Consider the following 14,794-nt stretch of genomic DNA (forward strand, 5'->3'; position numbering starts at 1 on the left):
GGCTTGGACAGCTGTGCTCGCGGCCCTGGACAGCCGCGCCCGCGGCCCTTCGGCAGTTTGCGATTTCTTTCGTTCTTTTTATTGTAAAATTGAAACGAAGAAAGAGATTGATTTCAGTTTTTCTCTCCTCCCCAAAGTTATTCTCTCCACACTTTATTTGAAGAAACTTGCAAGCTCTTCATCTAAATCTCTATCAATAAAGTTTTCCTTTGAGAATTTAATCACTTACTACAAATCTTAGTGCAAAGATCGTAGTGTCGTCTATTGTATCTCAAAGTGACTTTCCGGTTCAACCCAAGCACCATTGTGGGGGAAATAATCACTTTAGGAAAATGTTTACACGCCTTAGACGAGTATCAAGCATTGGAGACTTACGTGGTCGCATCTATTCTCATGTTCTTGTTGTTTTTCGTAGGCTTGGAGTAAGGCAAATTATTATCTTTCACACTTGTTGTTTAGCTCGTAAATTTCCTGTAATTTACTTAATTAAATTTATTAGTGCTTGGTTTGTATATTATTATTTGTAATTGAACATTGTTTTTTTAGGTTTTGTTCCCACAAATTTGTAGTACTAGAAGTTTTGTACTAGGAAAACCTAACACTTATAAGGGTGTTCGCAAGGTCTAACCCAGAGAACACTACCCAAACTTGCTTGGATTTAAGGTACAATTGATGAACGAAATTGGGGCTTATGAAAACCAGGGAAGCAAGTATAAAAGGAGGCCTTCGGAAAAGAAATCGAAGCTAACATCCTCTCGTTGAATTGGCATAACGTGGAGAAGAAAAATGATACCTTATGATTTTGTATACAGTATAGTTAGACCAAATTTATCCCATTTTAACATATTAACATTTGTTGTGTTAAGTTGACTAGACTTTTAATTGGCCTATACATAGCCTTGCAACCTCAAATTTTTGTTCCAAAAAGCAAGCCTAAGGGTTTAGTGTAGTGAGGTACCTTAGCAACACTAGCACCCATTCACCCCTTAAGAACATTCACATAGAGTAGTCTAACGTGTAATGTAGGAGCCGTCAGTTCACACCATGGTTATAGAAAACTTAGCACCTTAGAGAACCACAATTTAACATAACCAAGCCAAGAGAACTGACAAGCTAAAGTCGTATTACCTAATCAAAAGTAATTCCTAAAACCACTAACTAAAATAGATAGGGAAGTAGGGTCGTATCCACAGGGAAACAAGTCTTTCTATTCCTAATAAATTAATATAATCTAAATTATCACGAAACAAGTAAGAATTGTGAGAATTATACTATAGGCTATAATTAAACTAAGGGAATAATCAATAATAAAAAGCCTAGGGTATAGGTTCACCAATAAATAATATTCTTGGGTAAAACACAATAATCAATTATCAATGCATCAATTGATCAGATCATAAAGGGATTTCTCTACGTATTACAATCACAGAATTAATCTACCAATATTAAATCGCATCTCTCGAATCTTGACTTAACCATTTATAATTTAACCTGCCTATTGAAACTAATCCTAAACATTAATCTCATCTCTCAAATCTCGAATCAATATTGCGTAACTCATACAATTAAACCAGCGCTAATCTAATTGCGTAGTATTAAATTAATCAATAGGAAATTAACCAAAGCATTAAAAATCAATAACAATAAATTACCCCTTCATATTATTTATGGATCTCCAAAACCCTAGAATTAAACTACTCATACATAATTAAAACTAAACTAATCAAAGCAATTAAGCAAAGCATAATTAATCAAAGCAATTAAATTACTGAAAATAAAAGGGGAAGAAATCTATACCAAAATAAATGGAAATAATGAATTGCATAAAACTCATGGTGTAGAGAGAGATAATAAGAGTATTAACTAAAAGCCTAAAACTAAAAACTGAGAATTAACTAATGAGAAGACATCCCCCTATCTAACTTAACTAAAACATATTTATACTTAAGCACAAAAATCCTATATAAAAACAAATTATAATCGTCGAAATCCTCCTAAAAACACACGCCCGGTCGGGCGAAGCTTTGCACAGCCGGGCCCGCATTTTTGGTGAGATGATCTTCACTCGCGCCCGGTCGGGCGCGAGACAAGGAGAAGGACTGCTTCCCTTCCTTCTGACCCGACCGGGCGCCCCTTAAGGCGAGGGCACTCCCCGGTCGGACGAGCTCTTGGGCATCATGGACTTCTTCAATTAGGCTATTTCTTAGTCCGATTCGCATTTCCTCTTTGGGGCCTTAAAGCTCGGCCCATTGCCTCGAACTCTTCTTTTTCACTGAGCCCTTAATCACCGGTTTGATAACTCTAACCGGCCTTGGGCTTCGGAATGTGGTCATATGAATGTGATCCTACTCTAATGCTCGTAGTGGCTCAAATAAGTCTAGGAAAATGCTCCAAATCTGCAACATCCTATAAAACAATGCCAAATCTACGAAAACACTAGAAAACACATATTAGTAATAAGAGTGTCTCTAAAGAGCCAAGAATACTCTCAAATATGACCAAGTGACGGGGGTAAAACACCATATAAAATGAACATATCAAGAACACAACGTTCAATTTACTTAATCCACACCTAGCCTTGATGATCGTTGAAGACCACCCTGAAATTCCATCAATGATCCTTAACATGGATCAACAAGGTGCGAGAGGGTCGCTACAAATATCATAAGAAGAACATTATCAATCTTTGATTGTGCAAGCATATCCTTCCTAATACATAACTAGAGGGTAAAATTACTACGTTACAATACCTCGAGTTCTCAAACATGTAAGGGCAATTGCACTGCAATTGATCAGTTACAGTGACCAAACTAGCTTTTAGTAATAAACTAATAACATTATATAAATGCAGCTCGACCACACTTTTTATATAGCATTGTGCAGTAAATCATTTGTAAAATATATGCATATTATTACACCTTTATAAATTCATATAGAACTGCATTAGCAAAATCAACTTAAAAATTATATACATAAACCCTCAAATGCAATCATATAAAAACGCAGACTAGAACGGATTTTTGTAAAAAAAATTACTTCAAAGAAATGCACATCAATTACCCAGATGTAAAATTCATACTTCGCATTAAATAAGAAAACCCTAAAACAAAATTAAAGACCTAGTAAATTAGATTAAAAAAATTACCTCGCAATTGCCTGGAGAGTTTTTGAAATCTATGAATGTTGGCCACCTAAATTGAAACCAAAAAACACTAATCAACCAAACAGTGAAGATTATAAAAAGTAAAATTAAAAACAACGAAGATAAAGATTTCAACCTTAATGTTGGCAATAGGAGAAGGGGAATTGAAATTGTCGAAAATAGAAGCGGCAGCGCACGTGATTGCAAGAATGGTGACTGCTAGAGTTAGCAGCGCAGTAGCTCTGTTTGCAAAAGAATGCATCTTTGAACTTTGATGCGAATTTTCTCTCTCTTAAATCCCTAGAGTTAGAAAAGCTGTTAGGGGTGTTAAATTTTGGGAAAACTCCTCAAGTTGGAGTGTGTACCATTGATCAATAAATATAGATATTACAATACTAGTTCTAGTTACGTTAGAAAACCTAGTACGATAAGGATACAAAATATACAGCAAATCTATCCTAATCTGCGACAAATATTATCATAAATTTAATATCTATTAGGGGTAGTGATCAGGAGGGAGATTGTTAAAGGGGACTAATTTAAGGGGGAAACTGTTAGGGGAGACTAAATAGTAACAGGTTTGGTATTATTATGGAGCACTAACGCTCAGGCGCGTCCCCCCGGCTAAGGAAGGAGGGGCGGCCGCCTAGGCCTAGGAAGAAAAAGGTCCAATTTCATAGCTCCATCCTAACATTAAAGGGTTTTACATCACATTAGCCACCAAATTTGATTAAATTATCAAATTAGGCTCCAAAAATCACATAATTTTAGGGAAAGAAGGTCACATTCATAGTTCCATCCTAACATAAAAGAAAATTTGATTCAACAATCAAAATAAGCTTCAAAAATCACATAATTTTAGGTATAAAAGTTCCCAATTCATAGTTCCATCCTAACACTAAATGCAAATATGTTTCAATAATCAAATTAGGCTCGAAAAATCATAAAATTAAAAGAAGAAAAGTCCGATTTTGAGCATTCATAATTCCATCATAACAAAAAGGAAAACTTGTTTCAATTATTAGGCTCGAAAAAATCAAATAATTTTCTTCTTTAGCATGAGAATCACTGGTTATGATCTTTCATAACCTTAGTAATAATTAATAGTTCAAAATCGACTTTGAATTAACTATAGTGAGAATTAAATTGACGATAAACCCTAAATTGCGAAATTAATATATGGTTATTACAATACGAAACATGATGTTACCTCTCTCAGAAGCTGCATGAGAATCACTTGTTATGATCTTTCATAACCTTAGTAATTATAACTAATAGTTCAAAATCGACTTTGAATTAACTATACTGAGAATTAAATTGACGATAAACCCTAAATTGCGAAATTGATATATGGTGATTACAATACGAAACATGATGTTACCTCTCTCAGAAGCTGCTTCAATGGAGATTGTGGAGTAGGCTTCGATGAGAAAGCAGGAGAGAGGAATATTTCTCAGTAATTCAGTATTTTTTTTTTCTTTTTTTTTTGTAAACAATCACGAAATCCAAGAGGAACTTGGAAAAAATATCACAGATGTTTTTGTCTTTTAGCATTTAAAAATAAGGGCTCCCTTGTAAACAATTGTAATATGATTATGACTATACGTCTATACTCATCTTTGTTTGTAGTAACTTTTAAATGGAAAAAGCTAACAAACAATTGTAATATGATTATGACTATATGTCTATACTCGTCTTTGTTTATAGTATCTTTTAAATGGCAAAAGCTAACAAACGTCCTGAGGGCGTTGGATAAGGTAAGTTAAAGTAGAATTATTAACTTGAAATAAACATTAATTACACCGATCGATGCGTGATTTTGGCATGTATTCCCAAATTAATACTATATTAGAAAATATTTAAAGGGTTATCCAACGACCCAGGAGCGTTCGTTAGCAAGATCCTATTTGCGTAGTATTATAAAATATATTGTTAATTTCTTTTCTACAAAAGCAAGCGAATAAGATCACAAAATCTATTAGATAAATATCATATCATATCATATCACATCACATAACTAATAAATAAAGGCGGTCTCGCAGCCAGGCCACGAGACAGTGACACTTGGCATTCCAATTTTTGCCAAGTGTCGAGCCACGTAGGCGACAAATGGATATAATTGTGTTTAGATTCGATGTCATGTTTGATTAGATTGGATAGATTTGTTTAGGATAAAAAAAAGTATACATAAAATAATTTATAATTCTTTTGAAAAAAAATTTATCTTTTTATTGACAATAGAATTTTAGTTATAGCAACACAAAAACATATTATAATTAGAGAAGCTATTGTGTGCGGATATCCGCATCCAAATTTCCGTGCGGATGGCTTGGCTGATATGTTTTACTTGTTGGCTGATGTGTTTCATGTGTTGGCTGATATGTTTCATTTGTTGACTAATATGATTTTTGTGTTGGCTAATGTATTTTTTTTTTTAATTTTTGATAGGTTCCTTTTGTTGGTTGATATTAGACATCATTTGGCTTATATGTTTCATTAGTTGGCTGATATATTTATTTTGTAGGCTGATACGTATATTTTAATTGTTGGCTTATATGTTTCACTTTATTGGCTGATATGTTTATTTTGTTGGCTTACCAGTTGCTTTTGTTTGCTGATTTCATCCTTTTGTTGGCTGATATGCATCCTTTGTTGGCTGATATGTTCCTTTTGTTGGCTGATATACTCCTCTTGTTGGCTTATATGTATCTTTTGTTGGCTGATACGTTTTTATTAATGTCTTTAATTTTGACTGATAAAAAATATTAATTGGCTGATATATTACTTATATTAGTTGATGTAGAAATTATATACAAGTACAAACTATTTTAATTTCATTCTCTCTCCTCTTTCCCCCTCTTCCTCTCTTTCTTTCTCTTCTGTTAGCAGCTTCTCAAACACGACCCTCACTCCATCTCCTTATCCTTCAACCACCGAACCCAGGCCACCGCACCCACAAACCACCGAACCCAAATCACCGCACCCAAAAACCATCGAACCAGGCCATCGCACCCACAAACTACCCAATCGACCACCAATCACCCAATCGACCACCAATCACAAGAAGATCATCCCCTTAATTTTCGGCCACCAAAACTCGCATCCCCACAACAACCACCTACAACTAATCTTCCATTTCACGGTGCCCCGATCTTCCATGTCCATTATTGCCGATCGTCTTGACCCAGAACTCACGTGGCCCGATCTTCCATGTCAGAGGGGGCATTCGAATTCGATCTGTTTGCAGGTGATGGCAGAGGAGAGAGAAAGGTTCACTTTTCTTCTGAAATAGCGAAAATGGAGTTTGACCGCACAAACTATTGGGTACGGACGTCCACACCCAATAGTTTGTGTTATAGTTAATATGAATATTTATGATAATTGAATTTTATTTATAGCAATACACCACATATTATAATTAATATGAATATCCAATTAACAATAGAATTTTAATAAAAAAAAATATGTCCACAAATAAGTACTCTCTCTAAAATGGGTATCCGGGGCAACGCCCGAGGCACGTACTAAGTCAATCTCACAGCTAGACTACGACACAGTGACACTTAGCATTCCAGTTTTTCGCCAAGTGTCACGCCACGTAGGCGAAAAATAGGTATTATTGTGACACTGACACATATTGTAATACCCCGTATTTTTGAAACGTATTTTCTAATCAATTAATTAATTATTATTTTCTAAAAAGGGTATTTTAGTAATTTATTCTACTATTTGAATTTTGGAGCCAAAATGATATTTGAATTACGGGCCCAAAAGTATTTTAAAACCTAATTATTATTTTTGGATTTTGGATAAGATTTGTTATCCATTTATTTTATTTTAAAATCCGGATTATTGATATATATTCAGATATTTTAATTAAGAAAATATTATATTTTATTATTTAATTGGGAGGTCCAAAAATTCCTAATGATTGGATAATAATTTTGGATTTTCCTAGTGTGGAAAATATGATTTTCTTAGCTAATTTATTTAGTGAATAATTGGTATTCTCTTAATTCATTATTTTATACAATATATATTATTTACACAATCATTTTTAATCCATAAAATCTAGCAAAATAACTTCCTATATTCTACTAAAGAGGTCCGAAAATTTAAGCTATGGTAGCTCAAAAATTTCGATCATCTTGGTTGATTTTTGGATGATTTATTTTGGTAATTTGTATTTTTTTTTTAATTATCTCCCTTAAATCTATTATCTTTCCTTAATTCTTATTTCCCATCTCCTAAATATTTGATCATCTTATTTTCCTACCTTATATCATCCTTGATTATTCCCCAAGTAAAGCCATTTGCCATATTATTTTTCATGACAACATACTTTCCATAAATTAATTATTCCTTAGTCACCTTAATATTAAACTTTCCATAATTCTTTAGCTCTCTTCTCCAAGTAATTTCCTTAATTCTTTTTACCGTAATTCTTCCTACATTCTCCTACCATAGTTCTTGCATAAGCTAGCCTATAAATACCCCTTGATCATAGCTAAACACTCACACCAAATTCTCTAATTTTCTCTCTTAATCTCTCTAATTCTCTCCTCTCTTTCTCTTACTTTTCAATTTCCACGCCAACCACCACCACCAAACACCACCTCCACCGTCGGCTTCCACCTGCCACTGACGCTAACCATCGCCACCAACCACAACCGCCGGCAGCCACCAGCTACCGCCCCCTTTGCCGCCACCTTTCTTATCTTTTTTCCTTGGTTTTCTACCTTTTCTTCTTCTCTTCTCTTAATTAATTAATTATTATTATTATGGGGGTTTATAAAAATTATAATAAGTGTTTTGAACTAAATAAAATCAGATTCAAGTTTGTGAAAAATAAATTATAAGGTTCATGTACATATAGTTGGGGGTTTTTAATTTAATTGTTGTGATTATTTGTTAACCTTATATTGATTAAGGTTATATTTATGTGTAGGGTGTGTTTGACAAGAGTGATTGAAGTTTCTTTGTGTGTTGCTAGCAAGGATCAAAGGTACATTTAGGTGGCTAGATACCTTTGAAATTGATTGGATTGAATGAGCATGTTTTATATGATTTTTTATGATGAATGAATTGAATTATGATTTATGAAATAAAGGTATGTTTAAAAAATTGTTTTTAATAAATAAATTGAAGGATTGATTTTATATCATGTTTCGAATAATTAAATTATTTATTATGTTTTAAAAAGGTTTGATTTTGAAAGCATGTTGAATTAAATAAAAAGGAGTTTGAATTGTTATTATAAAGATTGGAAATATTGAATTAAAAAGATTTATTAAATATTATTATTAAAGTTTTACAAGCATGTTGATAGTAATCCCACTATGCGGATTTAGTTGATAAGACTTTAGATTTTGCATGACCGAGTCTTTCCTCAAGAATAGCCTTGCAGTATAAAGAGACTAGTTTGGGGGGTGTGCACACTTTGGTGAGGAATTGGATTCAAAAAGACGAATTGGTTTTTATTAATATTTTTATTTGAAATATTGAATTATTGGAATTGGTTTTGGATAATGAGTTGCAATTATGGATTAATTATTGGAATTGGTTTTTAAAGCATGTTTGCAAATAAATTGAGTTTACTTATCATGCACTTATCGTACTTAGCATATTTTGCTAATCAGTATTTCCTATTTGTTTTGGTTCGCCTTGTTTACCTTAATGGTAAGCAGTGTTGACTATTTTCAGGTGGAATCAATAATTGAGCATATGGGAGTCTCGGGATATTCTTCACCTAGATCTAGGGATGTTGGTCTTTATTTTTATTATGAGTACTCATGACAATGGTTTCTATTTATAGTTATTATTAATAAAGAAAGAGTTTGAGTTTCCGCTGCAAAGTTTCGGTTTTGGTTAGTAGTTTTGGTAGCCTTGCGTAATCACGCGGCAAATACGCCTAAGTCTATCTCTACGGTATAATTATAAGTATTGTACTAGTATTTCCGTAGAGGGAGATTTGAGGGTGTTACACATATGATACTAAGTAAGCGATTTTTGGATAGATTTTTTAAGATAAAAATGTTGTATAGAGTTTTATTATCACTATATTTCTAATATTTCATATACTACCTCCGGTTCTTATTACTCGCAACATTTACTAAAAACATATGGTTCACATTACTCGCAACAAATTGTTTTCTTTCCTATTTTAGTAAGTTTTTTGCTGTGAAATGACGAAATTACCCTTACTTTTTTTTGAAACAACCTTATTAAACTACAAATCTGATTTCATTAGATTAAACCCCAAGATTATCTTATTTACCCTCGTCCCCATTATTTTTCTCTCTCCTTCTCCAACCCCATTCTCATGGTGGGTTCTTAGGCTCAGTTCGATGAGTTCATCGGTGATAGGTTTCAGATCGTGGGTTCGTTGGTGGTTTCAGATCGTGGTTGGTAGGTTCATATCGTGGGTTCGGTGGGTTGTTGCGGCTCGTGGGTTCGGTGGGTTGCTGCAGCTTGTGGGTTCGTGGGTGCGGTGGGTGGTGGGTTCGTGGTTGCGGTATGGTGGTGGGTGGTTTCGTGGGTGCGGTGGTGGGTTCGTGGGTGCCGTGGTGGGTGGTTTTGGTGCTGTTGGGTGGTGCTAGTGGTGGTGGGTTATTTAGTTTAAATTTGCTGAAATTTGTTTTTTTTTTTTTTGGGTTGGATTAATACTTAAGTATATGCCCTTATTTTTCACTAACTATGCTTAAGATCTTTTGCCTAAGAGTCCGCAAAACTATTCTTTGTTGTGGGTAAGAAGAAGCGGAGGTAGTATACAAAAGTAATCATAACTTTTAATAAAAAAAGATATTAATGAGTGTTTTATTATTTAAAAAATTAAACTATGGTTAAATTTTTATTTAAAAAAAAAAGAAAAACCAAAAAAAAAACCAACCAACCACCTTCAGCCAACCGCTGCCACCTCCTTCACCATCAAACAGTCGGCGCCGCCCCCTTCACCATTAACTAGCTGACGATACAAGCCACCGCCGCAACCTTCATCTTCAACCAGCCACCGCCTCAACCTCTACCCTCATTCTTACCCCAAACCGAAACCCCCCACCAGACTAAGACCCGAAACCTCCTTCAGACCCAGACCACCGCTCCTCTTCCCACCATAACCCATAACCCTCCCTTTCTATCTCCTCTAAGTGTCCTCTCCGCCAACAACAACCCGAAACCACCCCACCTACCCAAATCTGAGAGTGATTACGGTTCAGGTTGGGGATACTGGGTTTGGTTTTCGGGCGAGGGTGGTTTCGGTTCAGCTAGTGGCGGGTGAGGGGGAGGGGAAGGGAGCGAAAACTGGTTAGGGTTTGGGGCGTTCGACGGTATAAAGTGGTTGTGGGGTTTGGGTTTGACGGTCTGGGGGTTTGGAATCGACAATTTAGTGGTCTAGGGGTGGTCATCGTTCCGATTTCGGCGGTCTAGAGGTGGTCAGGCAATAGGTCGCCAACAGTGAAAGAGAAGGAGGATAGGGTGGCTAGTTGGTGAAGATGGTGGTGTGGGTGGATGGGTTGGTGGTTGTTATTTTTTTAAAGTGTTATTTTTATAAAAATTAACCATAGTTAATTTTAATTAACTATTTGATGAAATAATGTTATTAGGGGCATAAAATTCTTAACTAAGGTCATATTTTATAATAAAAAAGGGAGGTTACCATTGGTGTCTAGTAGTAGTTGGGGGTCACCATTGAGAATTTCCCATTTCAATATAATAACATAGATATCTATTTACAAACAAAACTATAAAAAGTACGTTATTCTATAAATAATCGATAGGATATATGCCTAAATATCTAGCATTATCAAAAGGGATTACCTGACCGTATTATGAATTCAAGCCAAAAAGCTTATCCTAAAATTTTATCAACAATCTTGCCCAGGCACAAAATTAGTATATAAATAAAGGAGGCGTTTTTCAAGAGCATTCGGAACGCCACATAAGCAACGTCATTATTTTGACTTATTAAAATTTAGATTTAATTTAGAATTAAAAAAAATCACTCGCCAAGAAAGCAAAAGTGACGAATGATATTTAAAATATTTGTTATGTAGGCAAAAACAACGAATAGTGATTTAATAGGATTTAAATTATTTAAAAAACAAAAAATTATCTTCTTATTTAAGAACTAAAAATCCTATTTAGATAATAGGATTTAAATTATTTAAAAAATCTATAAATTATAAAAAAAAGCACCACGTACGATTATGATTTTTAATAAATTAACTTGATGAATAAAATTAATCCAAAATAAAAATCATATTTTAAAAACTAATCCTTACTAAAAGAGATGAATTTTATTTTAAAATTAAAAATAATAATGGGATTTGAGAATTTGATTTTAAATGTAAAAAACAACGAATAGTGATTTATTATTTAAATTATTTAAAAACAAAAAAATATCTTTCCACAAGATAATCCTACGAATGACATAACATATTTAAAATTAATTTATTTTTAATAAAAATTAATACGTAACTAACAATAACAGATAAGGTCGCCTCATAAATTATATTAAAATAAAATTAAAACTTAGACCTTTAGAATAGGCAATAGCATTTTGATTGATTAATTTTATTTTTTTTATGTTTGGAACTATTAAATGGTAAAATGAATCAAATAATTTGTAGTAGTCGTTCCCTCTAGGTTTTCTCCTTGGGAGGGTTTTTTTTGGTTCACTCTAAGGTTTCTCCCTTGGGAGGGTTTTCCTAGCCTCCATTGCTAGGTTTTTTCAATTATTTTTCAGGTTTCCTTCTTTTTTCTCCCTTTTATCTCCATCTCTACCATCTCTTTTCTCTTGATCTCAATTGTGAATCTTTGTAGGGGTTTCCACTTGTGTTTCTACCGGAGGTAAGCCCCAAAAACCTTTCAATTGATTTCAATAATTAAATCTCATTCGTGAGATGATGATGATGTTTCTCTTGAGTTTATTTTCTTTTTATATTTGTATGACGAGATTTGAAAATCTAGGGTTTCATAATCTGTACAAGAATCCGGAGGAACACATGAGTATTTTCACTCAAACGGCTTCGCATTAGTGGATTTCAAGCCGAATTAGTGTTAACTCACAGATTGTATTGCTTCAGATGAAGTTTTTTTATTAAGGCGATTGTTAATCAAATCTACAATGTTTTTAGTTTTAGGGATTTGTTAAACATCGCCCACAAATCTCTACATAAAGCCCACAATTATTTTTACTTTGACTCTTTTGCCCTTTTTCTAATTTTTACCAAAACCGTAATTCACTCTCACGAAGAATGTGGAGCTGGAGTGGATTGCCGAGGGACACCGGAGAGCCGTCATCGTCGCCGGAAAGCGAGATAATCCGGGAAAAAAATTACGAAAAGTAGGGGTGGCATCTGGTCAGGACGCCGCCACCATGGCGGTGGCGTCTGGCCGGGACGCCGCAACCAAGGCAGTGGCGCCTGGCAAGGACGCCGCCACCACGGTTGTGGCGTCCTGGCCAGACGCCGCCACCATGGCTGTGGCGTCCTGGCCAGGCGCCGCCACCATGGTTGTGGCATCCTAGCCAGGCGCCGCCACCATGGCTGTGGCGTCCTGGCCAGACGCCACCCCTACTTTTTGAATTTTTTTTTTTTTTTTTTTTTTTGTAATTTTATTTAAACTTTTTGTAATTTTATTTAAAGTTTTTGTTTTTTTTGTTTTTTTTGTGGTTTTTTAACTTTGTTAAATTTGAAATTAAATATGTGTTAATAAGTTCAAAAAAAATTGTTTTAATTTGAAATTATGTTTTAAATATGTGTTAATAAAATTATGTTTAATTTTGTATGTGTAAATTATATATAGAAATGAAATTTACAAATAAAAATTTTACATAATGTAAAAAATTTAAACACTATTTATTAACACAAAAAATTACCACATACAAAAAAATTAACACATATGAAAAATTAACACATAAAACAAAAAAAATTAAACATTAACACAAAAAATTCTGATTTTCAAAAAAAAATATATATATATTAGAAAAAAAACATTAACACATAAAACAAAAATATTAAACATTAACAAAAGAATTCTGATTTTCAAAAAAAAAAAAAAAAAAAAGTGGTGGGGCGCCTGGCCAGGACGCCCAGCCCCTGGTGGTTGCATCTACTCCGGCCGCCGGAACCAGGGGCTGGCGTCTGACCTGGACGCCCAGCCACGACGGTGGCGCCTCTGGAAAACGCCACAACCGTGGCTAGGCGTCCAGGTCAGACGCCAGCCCCCTGGTTCCGGCGGCCGGAGCAGACGCCACCACCAGAGGCTGGGTGTCCTGGCCAGGCGCCCCACCACTTCTGGTTTTTTTTTTAATTTTTTTTTTATAAAAAAAAAACCCTGCCACCGTGAGCCGTCTTTCCCTCCGCCGCTGTGGCCGCCAAGTCCTTACCTTGCCACCTCGACATTGCCGTATTTTCGGGTTATTAGAGTGTGGGTATGGGTTAGATTTTTTTATTTTAGGTTTAGGGCAATAAGGTAAATTCAATATAGATTTGTGGGCTTTATGTGGAGATTTGCGGGCGATGTTTAGCAATCCACTAGTTTTAAGGTGTGTACTTGTATTGGAATTCTTGATTTCTTAGGAATTATATGTAAGTGCCGCTTGGCTATATTATATTAATGAAATCCGTTTTCTTCTTGTAAAAAAAAAAAGGACATGAATCAAATAATTTTTTTTTTATTAAAAAAAAAAAAAAAAACTTAGAGTCTAACTAAGAAATATATATATATATATATATATATATATATTTGAGATTTATGTATTAAAAATTCATGCATCGCACTGGCTTTCATCTAGTATAAAATATTTTACGATTTTTTTGACAATTACCACCTAAAATTATTGTTGTTTACGAATTACCACCTACAGTTTTTTTGTTTTTTTATTTTTATTTTACCAACTAGTTTTTTTTTTTAAAATATCAAAAGTTCCCACCACTTTGAGTTTTGACACTAACAATGTGAAACCCTAGAAATCGTACCGCAGTAATTGCATGCACATTTGTTTAATATGTTATTTTAGTGATATGATTAGTTATAAAGTAGGGTTTTTCTTTGTTAAATTACTACAAATAATTAAAAACTACAGTACATTGTTGCGATTTTGAGTATTGGGTTAGTGTACGTAATTGGTTAGTTTACCATTAAAATAGTACTTTGAAATGTGGTACATATGATTTTTATGCGTGTTGTTCACTATGGTTGGTGAGTGTGTGTTGTTGATTAAGTAATTGATTAAAAAATGTCAAAACAAAGTTGCACAACTGAATCAAATACCAAGCAAGCCTAGAGAAAAAGCTTCCGGTTAGAAAGGGGAAAACTAAGGATGTAGGTAGTGTTTTGGGTAAAAATACCCAGGGCCACATGGCCCAATAAGATGGTGAAAAATGTCACCTCAGGAGAGATTCGCAGAGAACCAATCCCCTACTGACACGTGGCATCTCCAATCATTGGGAAAAAGGCAGCCTTCTTGGCCCAATTCCCGAGATAGCCCACCATTCCTAGATTTTCGTAACCTAGTATGGCAGCACGCATTTCAAGACCCTATAAATAGGGAGATGTTCCCTTCATGGGACACATTCAAAAAATATTCACAAAAAATAAAGCAATTATTAATTGCAGATATTACTCTTGATCTCGGAATCCGAGAAGATA

At 34.4% G+C, this 14,794-nt stretch overlaps 1 long non-coding RNA gene across 2 annotated transcripts; it reads right to left on the reverse strand.

The window, feature by feature from the left end:
• Positions 1 to 1,802: 1,802 nt before the first annotated feature.
• On the reverse strand, positions 1,803 to 4,833 carry LOC110686401. Of its 2 annotated transcripts, XR_002504187.1 has the most exons (4): positions 4,524 to 4,833; positions 3,279 to 3,442; positions 3,146 to 3,191; positions 1,803 to 2,653 (listed from the first exon to the last, which is right to left on the reverse strand). It is a non-coding gene; the product is annotated as an uncharacterized LOC110686401 (long non-coding RNA). The 2 variants fall into 2 exon arrangements; XR_002504186.1 differs by having other exon boundaries at positions 1,803 to 3,191; positions 4,524 to 4,832.
• Positions 4,834 to 14,794: the final 9,961 nt, after the last annotated feature.

This window comes from Chenopodium quinoa, unplaced genomic scaffold, assembly GCF_001683475.1.
Source record: "Chenopodium quinoa cultivar QQ74 unplaced genomic scaffold, ASM168347v1, whole genome shotgun sequence".
Classification (NCBI taxonomy): domain Eukaryota; kingdom Viridiplantae; phylum Streptophyta; class Magnoliopsida; order Caryophyllales; family Amaranthaceae; genus Chenopodium; species Chenopodium quinoa.